The sequence below is a fragment of the Pelecanus crispus genome, chromosome 5 (genome assembly GCF_030463565.1).
Source record: "Pelecanus crispus isolate bPelCri1 chromosome 5, bPelCri1.pri, whole genome shotgun sequence".
NCBI lineage: Eukaryota > Metazoa > Chordata > Aves > Pelecaniformes > Pelecanidae > Pelecanus > Pelecanus crispus.
Window position 1 is genome coordinate 61,161,539 of NC_134647.1, and position 10,802 is coordinate 61,172,340.

Sequence of the window (10,802 nt, forward strand, 5' to 3'; positions counted from 1 at the left end):
TGCTGGGTGAAGAAATTCAATTGAAAGCCTGTCACAGGACTCTCTTGTTTCCCTGACAAGAGTTGTCATGTTCCTGTGACACCTGATGTGCAGAGCACCAGCTGATAAATAGCTTAAAGATGAAATTGTCAGTCTCCATTACCTCGCACCAGCAATTACCAGGTGTGGTGGCCTGGGGTGCCAGGCCCAGAGACCCACAGGTCCTCCAGATGGAGATGGAGGGTGGGAACACGTGGGTGCAGCATCTCGTCACCCGAGGGACCGGAGGAGCAACTTCACAGCCTGGTGCAGAGGGACTCTTTAAAGGCTTGTTGGTAATGATGATTCTGGGGATCCTTCTTTTTGCTGTGCTTACAGCAGAGAAAGAGCCAGAGAAGACCGAACAGGCAGGGTAAAAAAAGGGTGAAGGAAAGAGGGGAGATAAGAGAATACATGGATAGCTTTCGCTTTGCAGGGAAAAAAACTGCACAAGCTTGTAGAAATTAGCCCCAAAGTTTTAAGTTGGATACCTCCTGGGAGGTAATTTAAATTGAAAAGTTTCCAGCTGTAAATGAATTTTATATTACTTAGAACTAAGACGATGGCACTAACCTAGTTTGCCACCTTCATTCCTCACTGACAGGAGGGGAAACATCCGAAAGCCCTGTATGACTGGGAATTACTTTCATGGCGTCCCTTGGATTTTTCTCATTTCTGGCTACTTCGGGGAGACACTGAGAATGGCTGTACTATAACCATAGCAACGTAGAGATTTTACACAGCGCTCAAAATTTCTGTCGTTAACAAAAAAGCATAGTTGCTAACACAATAAGGACAGAATTCGTTTCTATTTGCATTAAATGGAGCCAGATGTGTTGAACAAGCACCATTTTGCTTTTGGCCAAGGCAGGGTTTGGAGCTGCAGAAGCAAGGAGAGGAGGCTGGTTGGGATCAGTGTGAGCCTGGGAGCATAGCTCATGCATGCTGCCAGGGCTCACTTTTGGGTAAATACATTCAGGCTTTGGCAGCAGCTGTAAGGCCAGTCTGGTGGTCTGTGGTGAGAAGGACTCCACCTACCCCAAGGTCCCCAGGAGGGACTGGTGGGGTTTTATTTCTTCTGGGGGGAAGGGGACGTACTGGCCTCTGCTGTAGGGTTTGGGCTGAAGTTAGACAAAGCCATGGCTGGCCTGATCCCATACTGGTTATAGACCTGCTTCAGGTGGGAGACCTCCAGAAATCCCTTCTGCATACATATATAAATCTACACCTCTACTTCACTCAGTATTTGGATTGTCCGCTTGCCAGGAGTTTGCATGGAATTCAGGATCTAATCCAACCTCATGGAAAAGTGTGATTAATAAATCTCAGGAAGTTTTTGGGGAAAAGAAGTTCGGTCTTATGGAGGTGCAGAGCACTTATCTGTTCAGATGTCAGCCCACTGAAATCTCTCTAGCTTCTGACCAGGAGAACCAGCACTTCTCTGGAGTGGGCTCTGAATCTGGATTCACTTCACTTCATTTGGTTTGGTGTGGCATGTTGGTTTGAAGCATGATGTGAACTGAAATTGCACTTTGAATTCCTTATTCCATTTGCAATTGCAATTTAAGGAAAAACAAAGTTTATTCAAGGGTTTTCTTCTCCAAAGAAAGAAAGAAGAGGGGAAAAAAAGAATTCTCCTTTGTGGCCACTCATTTCTCTGTAAATAGGACACTTGTCAAAATGACTTTGTGCGTCTGATGTTACTGTAATTGAGTGTTCTGGAAAAAGAGAGACTGTCTTCACTGAAATGTGCACATTTGTAGCAGAATTGGCTATAAAAATGAGGACACAAAATTGCTTTTGCATTCTGTCTGGTAAGCAGCAATGTATGAGAATTCACAAATTCTCTGGCAGTGAAGGAACACTCATGGTTCTCCTTGGACATCCTGAGAATCAGGTCACATAGATGCACCTCTAAGAAAGGACCAGCAAACCCTGGAGGACCCTCCTGACTATTCACTGTCTGGGTTTGTTCAGTTCCTTACCTGAACCAAATTATTAATTTTTTTTTTTATTTTTTTTTTTTTTTAGGCAAAGCAGAATTTGGAGAAGCAGCAAAATATTTCATTTCAGTAAGATGCAAAAAGCAAAACAGCAAAAATGAACTACAGGTGTAAAGACACCATTTAGAAACCAGAGGAGGGGTCAGCAGCCTAATTCTGACTCCACAGAGTCCTAAACTGGTACAACTCAATGTCCATTAACAAAAATATAGCTCAAAATAGCAATATTGTAGATAAAATTAGTACAAAAACTTTTAGGTACAGTTTCTTTTGGAATTGTTCCTTACCCTTTAAATACACTACTGGCACATTTCCATCAACTGGGGTACGTGTGAACGGACTATATCAATTGCTTTCAGAGACAGAATGTCAAAGTAAGTAAGACTTTGCCAAATAAATTTTATTTACGTGTACACAGTAAAAAATAATGATTAAAATTGATTGGTTATGAAGGGGTTAATTATTTCTGTGACCAAGTTACACTTTTGTCTACTTAACACCAAATTTCTAGGAGTAAATGCTGATCTTCAAAATTTTCCACGCAGTGCTGTTGATTTCAACAAGGGCAGAATCTGTGAAAAGACAAATGAAAGATTTTGACTAAGCAAAGAAACATCCCCACAAAGAGCTGGAAACTTCTGAAGCCCTCCAGGTACCTCTGAGCAAAATATCCCTGCTGTGCCACTGCAGACAGGAGCTTTCGCAGCAGCAAGGTGCTCAGATGCCATGGTGATGAATGTTCCTCAAGACGGTGAGCAGAGGAAATCTAACAGATCCTCCTGTCGCACCCATTCCAGCCGCTCGCTAATTAGTGGTGATACCATGCAGCGTAAGAAGAGCAGGGGAGGACGAGCATGGGGAAGGTTAATCACATCTTGTTTTCCTTGACGATGACTCCTTAAATGATGAACCCTTTCCAACCTGGCTTTTAAAAAATATATATTAGATCTTTTTACATGATTCACCTTTATTTCTACTGCACTTGCCCACTAAATGCTTTTGCTCTGACAAATTTGTATTCAAAATAAGCTTTTTTGAACCACAGTAATTATAACGTCAATTGGGGCATTATTTATTCTGCATCTCACCTACATGGTCTTCAAATATATCTTTTGAAAATTACACATAGTGGCTTATTTATGTATATTTTTCTTAAACACATCACCTTCCTTTAAGCAGCAGGTTTAGAGAGTATGTATTCTGCTTTTCCTGCTGGGAGCCTTATTATTCCTTCAGCGACATGGGAGCACAGAGCTGCTACCTGCACAGAGCCCATAAGACATCTTCTCAAACATCACACGTGTCATCATTACAACCAGTCCCTCACTCACCTACACCGTCAGGTTTGAACACTGGAAATGCCTTCTGTGTTTTCCAGAGACACTGAGATACCAGAGGAAGGAGGCCTTGGTGTCCTCACATAATGATCTGCAGAGATCATGGTGCACCAGCAACTTGCTGAAAAAGGAACAAATGACAAGACTTCAGGTTTTTTTCTTGTCTGACAGACTCCTCTGGTTCCAGAGAGGAATCCTTCAGACCTTTCCTGAAAGACGTCAAAGTGGGTCAGAAAAAGACGAGGGGAACAGAAGAGAAAGTGAGAGAAACCCAGCATCCAGCAACCGTAGAGCAGCTCTTGGGTAACCGTGGGGTAACCCACCCTTGTGAGAAGCTGTTGCTCTCACACAGCATGTGTCTTGCTGAATACAGGACAGAAGGAAGCGCAGCAGGACAAATTTGGTGGTGGACTTTTAGGTGCATTGACTACAGATTTCCTAATTACTCTAAATTTATAAGCAAATATGCAAAACATGTTCTATGAAATACAAAATTATGGAATTTGCAAGTACTTTTTCAATTGATCCAAAACCTAAAAAACATAGGGTGGAATATAGATATGCTGTCCATCCAACCATGTCAAATCCTGAAGATCTTAGACTGTTCCACTGCTCTGTGAAAGCAAGCAAAGCAACCCTCCAAAACCAAAAGTGAATCAAGCAGCTTTTCCTCCTGAGTCCAGATCTAATCATCATCAGTTAGTTCTTCAGAGAAAGCTGAGAGAAGCAGCAGCTTTGATTCCTCCTGCCAAGGGGACAAAAAATACTCCAGGACCTCCACAGGTGACTAAGAGGAACCCTGAGCATCGTGCTGATGCAGCACAAAACAATGATCCAGTCACCTTTCAAATTCCTTGGATAAGCCAGTGTATGTGATGCTCAGAAACTCCCATAGCACAGACAGAGCTTCCCCTCTCCAGTAAGTCCTCTGATAAATCAAATAACCCTCTCCATGTGTTTACCAAGCTCCATCTTAAGTTATTTAGAATCCTTCTTCCCTGATTTTATTTGGAAAACCATTACAGAACTTCATTCTTGGATGGGTAGACTGTTTTCTAATTTTTATCTAAATGTATTCATGATCAGTTCATAACTATTTGATCCTGTCATTTATCCTCCAAGTGAGAGAATCCTTATCCTTTTTGACATTTAACATCTCTGAATGTATTTAACAAGGAATCATACTGCTCCTCTCAACCTTACTTGGCTAGGGCATGGCAACTGGTGTTCTTCCAAACTGGTTTCTTTTTAAAAGAAAATCTTGGGAAAAATATATCAATTTTAAATTTAAAGAACATTTGCTCTTAGAAAAACCCTCTATATCCCTGGATTATGTCAGCTATGACATCTACTTGTCAGATCTAGCTAGCCACAGAATATTTAGTTGCTGCATTAAAAAGTAATTCTTCAATGTTTTGGAGATACAGCGTCAGTTCTTGGACCTTGTCACTTTTAACTCTACCCTTTCACATACCCAGAAATACAGCTTTGCTGGACAGGTTACCTCTTCTAAATGATGAGGAAAGCATTACTTTATTTTGCATCTGCTTTGGAGATTAAGTTTAAAAATTTAAACCAGATCTCCTGTGGCTCTAACCTGTATCGCAAAGGTCAACTACACTGTGGGCAAATACATGTTTGGATTTTCCTGTCAAAAGAGTGAAGTGTATCATGAGTCCTTATTTATTTCTGAGAAGGAGCACTAGAACTAAAACAACTGTCTGACAGGTAAAATTTGCTGGAGAAAATAATGCATCTATATCGCAATTCTGATTGCAGGAAAGGCTGTTGTCAACAGCAGTGAGAGCTCAGTTAGAGAATATATTGTTACTGTTTCAGAGTAAAAATGTAATGATGAAATATGATCCATTTGCATTGTCCCTGCACATTTGACTATTGAAACTCTATGTTATTTCTAAATTACATGTTGACAGTGGAATGAAAGAGCATATGCAAAGCAGGTAGGCAAGGTGTCACGGCAACGGACACACACACTTTTCCTTTTAAAGCTCAGGTGGCTTCACACACTTTTTAGGCAAAGTATTTCCTATTACTTGCTTACTAATGACATGTAAAAATAATGAATAATAATTAATATATGGCACAACAGCAAGTAACATACCTAGTACCAAAAAAGCTACAGGGTTTATGTGAAGACAAAACTTGCATGTGTCATGTTAAACCTCCTTTCACTCCATTCAGCATCTCCACCAAGTACGAGGGAAATACCCAGGTACGATCTACCTTCAATCAAGAAAAGCCTGTGACCTAGGCTGTGTGAGACTCGTGCACAGGTTAAGGAAATGCAATCCAGATTGAATCAGAAAGAAAATCAAAAGAAACTTGAAAGACCAGTTAAGTATTTGGAATTACCTTGGTATTCGGAGAATTGATCTGAAATTAATAAAAAAGAAATTCGACTCAGACCACATGCAAAGCATCAGACGTTGAAGGGAGAAATCAAATATACAAGTCTTAAATAGTGAACAAGTGGAAGAGCAACAGTATTGCAAAAGGCATTGACCTATGGTGAATCATAAACTGAGTATGTATTCATGATGTGATGCTCTTTGGAAAAAAAATTAAGCATGATTTTAACAGGCACAAAAAGTAGAATTGCACAAAAGCAAAATGAAATAGTCCTTCTACCACATTCAGCACAGTCCTCAGCTGCAGCATGGTATGCAATCGCACCCTCATGTTCCACTAAGGGAGGGGGGTCCATTGCGGGGGGATCGCCAAGAGCTGAGCAACAAAAATGGTGGAATATCTAAAAAATAAGGCCTAGGAGTAAAATTTTTTAAATCCGTGTTTTAAGTATAGAGAAGAGGAAGAGTCCCTTCATGCATGCCAGAGGATGTTAATAAAAGAGAACAGTATCAGGCCTTTTTTGTATCAGCTGATGGAAAGACAAAAAGTAATCCACTTAATTTACAGAAAGGAAGATTTAGGTCAGAAGTGTTTCTGATTGCTACTTGTTGCTTGGCTATAAATGACAGAGGCTGGATTACGGGACGGCTTCCAGAGCACGGACAGGGAGTGCCTGGTTTGGGATTAAACCAGCAGCTGTCATGACTGGTCTCTTTCACTGACTGTACCTCTGAACCAAGGCAGAGGACTAAGCAACCTCTTCAAGTCCCTTTTAGCCCCACGTTTAAATGATTTAGCGAATATTTGCCAACTCTACTCTTACTAAAACAAACATTTTTAAACTATTATTTAAAACATTTCTTTTGTGATTTTATATACTCTTAGCAGCCTTGAATCATTTTTTAATTATTAAATTATTAAATGACAAGCAGCATCTAATCTTCTGTAAAGGTCACATGTTGAAGAAAATATTTCCTCCAGAAGTATGTCAGCTTGAGCGACACGTCAGTACCCATCACTTGCTTGAAAAACTCTATTACCAAATGTCGGTCACACTTGAAAATTGAAACAAACTTTTTAAGACCAACTCTCCAAATGCAATGGTATGTCCTAAAACTGCTTTCCAGCACAGCTGTCCTTGTATTTCAGAGTAAATCACAAACCTGTGAGTGTCTTGAATGGTTTCTAGCATTTGCACTTTTTAACATAAGCACTGCATTTTCACTATTTCTTGTTTAAACAGGTATCTGTCAAGTTGCGACACGCTTTGAAAAACGAACAGTCAAACACTATTTCGCAGTATAGTTTAGTCTATGTTCAATTACATAAACAAAAAAGATTTTCATAGTAGTTAGATTTCACCTGGTAGAAGCACATTGCATTCATAGATCTGAAATTATTATTATGTCTTGCAAAGCATCAACAATGTACGAAGTGCTTTAAAGTGATGCTTAAAAAGCTAGGTGCCCCAAGTTGCTTAATAAAGAGCACGGCATGCAGACATCATAACAGGAAGGGACATGAAAAACAGAATGAAAGAGCTATGAAGCACCGGCAGCCTTCATTTAATTACCTGAGGTTGATCTCGGCTGGCCTTTGTACCACTTAGTTTTTCTTCAAGACAACTGATTTTCAAGGCTTGTTGGTAGGAATTGGCTGTCTAGAGCCAGGCCAATTAAATAGTTTTCTGTACATTTTTTCATTCTCATCTGTTTGGTTTCATTATGTTAAAATGATGGGTGATGTATTTCTCATTTACTTGGTTATTATCAATTCCTTACCCACATTTGAAGCCCAAATGTATTGTGATGGAAACGGGAATCCAATAAAATTGTTCATAAGCATTGTGAAACAAGGAGTAGATATTTAAATGAAACTTTGTGTAAGAAACACAGGAAACGATGATCAGCATTATCAAAAACCTTTAAGCAAAGCTAACTGGTTGTCACGGTTCAACCCCAGTCAGCAACCAAGCACCACAGAGCCCCTTGCTCACCCTCCACCCCAGTGGGATGGGGGAGAGAATCTGAAGAGCAAAAGTAAGAAAACTCATGGGTTGAGATAAGAACAGTTTAATAATCGAAATAAATAATAATAATAAATTATAATGAAAAGGGAAAAAAACAAGAGAGACAGAGGAACAAAACCCAGGAAAAACAAGTGGTGCAACTGCTCACCACCCACCAAGCGATGTCCAGCCCACCCGCGAGCAGCGATCGCTGCCCCCCGGCCAACTCCCCCCAGTTTATATACTGAGCATGACGCCATATGGTATGGAATAGCCCTTTGGTCAGTTTGGGTCAGCTGTCCTGACTATGCTCCCTCCCATCTTCCTGTGCACCTCCTCGATGGCAGAACATGAGAAGCTGAAAAGTCTTTGACTTAGTATAAGCACTGCTTAGCAACAACTAAAACATCAGTGTGTTTTCACATTATTCGCATGCTAAATAATCCAAAACACAGCACTATACCAGCTACTAGGAAGAAAATTAACTCTATCCCAGCCGAAAACAGGACACTGACTTAATAAATAAAGGGCATAACCTACAGAGTCACTGACCAGATTGTGTCTGGTCATGCTGTCCTTCCAGACTGTAGGTCTTGTCCACTTGGGCCTTGCTTTTATTCATAAATTAAAAGATAATTTTTTTTTTTTTCAGTCCCCAGTTGGCTTTTCAGCTTTTAATATATCTGGGTTTTGAAGTAAATTGAACAAATGGAAGTTACAGAAACACTCCCTCTGCACATAGGGAAAGGTCCTGTTTTAAAAATGCGGTTGATCACTTCAAACTTCCGGCTGCAGGTGCCTGGCCAGAGACTCCTCTGGGAAGTTTCCTCTAGCAGAAAACAAGTACCACTTAAACATTCTTCTGATTATATTTTAGTAACTTTTGAAATATTTAAGCCTGAAATTATTATCAGGTGAATTGCAGTTTTGCTTCTGCTTATTTTTAAAACAGTGCATATTCTCTTCCATTTCTTAATGTAAAAAGTAAGTTTTGCACACCTTCATTTGCCTGAAGAGAAATCCAGGGATTATGAACAAATTCCTGGCCTTGAAATCGATAAAGGGGTTTTTTTCTGACCTGAACAGCACGAGGATTTTATCATTCGAGATAGAGAGAGGTATCCTCCAAGCTCATTTTAAATTTTGCTCTGCAGAAGTCAACCCTCGTAGCTGCACAGAAGCCACGCAAAGGCCGTGAAATCTTCTGCACAGGCTCTGCTCTGTCTTTGGTGTTTCTGCAGACACCAGCAGGAGAGAAGAGACCCAAATTCTGAGAGTATCGTAATGAATTCACAAACCATGATTTCAATAGGAACCCGGGATTTCGGAACAATGCCTCTCCTAAGCACGCTGAAGTTCAATCCAATTCTTACTAAAGTCAACAGATACCAATTTTCTTCTAACATACTAGCTTTGGACAATATTTTTTAATAAGCAGAAGGATATTACAGCTGAAGAAAACCTTTCATCACACATTAATTTATTCTGCAGGTCCGGATGTTTTTTGTCTCCCTGATATTACACTTGATGATTGATATTGCTGTTACTTATGAAAGGGTCTTTCCTGAAGGTACACAGGAATGAATTAACTTCTAGGGGCCAAGTTCTGGTTTTGGTGACTCCCTATAATCCTACCGACATAAGCAGAGCCTCACCCAAGTAAAAACAGGGGAGCAGCTGGGTAGTGCCTATTTTGCTGGAAAAGGCAGGTGACAGTGGAAAAGTCCTGCTTGTAGGAGGTCTGAACGGAGACACACACTACATGATCTTGATGACCCTTGCCAGCTCCAATGTCCGGTATCATGTGCAACTCAAAAATAATCTTGCATTCAATTTCCAGTGCCAATCGTGCATGGTGACAGTGATACTTTTTTTTTTTAAATAGCATTAGCAATACATTGATATCTAAACTACCTCCCCTGAATTCCGTAAAAAAGCAGGCTTTTAATCTGCAATAACAACAGTACCTGGAAAAATGTATGTTACTAAAGTGCCACCTGCTGTACTGACTAAAACATCAAAGGATGGCAGGAGTGAATCCTCCCAGGCGCTCTGGGCTGCAACTGGATTCTCCAGCTTTTTTCAAGCTCTTTTTTATTTACTTCATTTTAAAGATCCATGCTGACAAAATGACCAAAGAAGATTTGTTGCCATCTACTACAGCATTAAGACTCTGATATCTCATTTAAGCTTACATTGATTATTCAGTGCCATAAAGGAATGTCGTTTTGAGAAAAAAGTGCTAATCGAGGTTTTAAATTTTGCAGGCTGCACCGCCCGCCTGTGAAGCACCACTTAAATAGGCTGTGTACACAAGCACAAGTGCAACGCAGGACCTGTTGCTGTTGTAGGCCCCGTCGGTGAGCTCTGTGGCAGCCACCCAGCCACCATCTCCTTTTCATCTGGTACTTTCCCCTCATTCTTCTAATTCTGGAGTAGAGAAAAACAAGGTTTTTCACAGCCCTCGTTCAAAATTCCAGCACAGCCCTTCACCTGTGACCTTCTCCAGCTGCAGGTAAACGCAGGTTTAGTCCTTTGTGATTCCTATGGACATTTCGTAACTGGGAATTTGTACGCAACCCTCTGCGGCAGACAAACCAGATGCCCCAACACATTTTTCCAGTGTGCTGATGCTGTTTCATACTTTTATAAATAAATAACACTGTCATCTTGCCTCATGAACTGGAGAGTGGATGTGATAAAAACCAGTCCTGTAAACAGATTCCAGATGATTTTTCCACAGGCTGTGGTTACAGCACAGGAGGAAAAGCGAACGAAAACCGCCAGGAAAGTAACATTTGCTATAAATAAGCACATTGCACGCACTTAATTAGGCCGTGCTGGTCAACCTAAGCGCAGCAGGTCTTGCCAGATCATTACCAGTCCAAAAAGAAAAAAGGAAAGGGGGTCTGAGGCTGTGTGAAAGAGAAGCTGCCAAGAGCACACCGTGCCGGCGCTGCTCCGACCCGGCCGTGCTTGGCTGGCGCGGCCGCAGGCACCCGGTCACACGCGGCAAAGGGAGGCCGCCATCACGCTGCCGGGACAAACCCACCAGCAAACCACCAA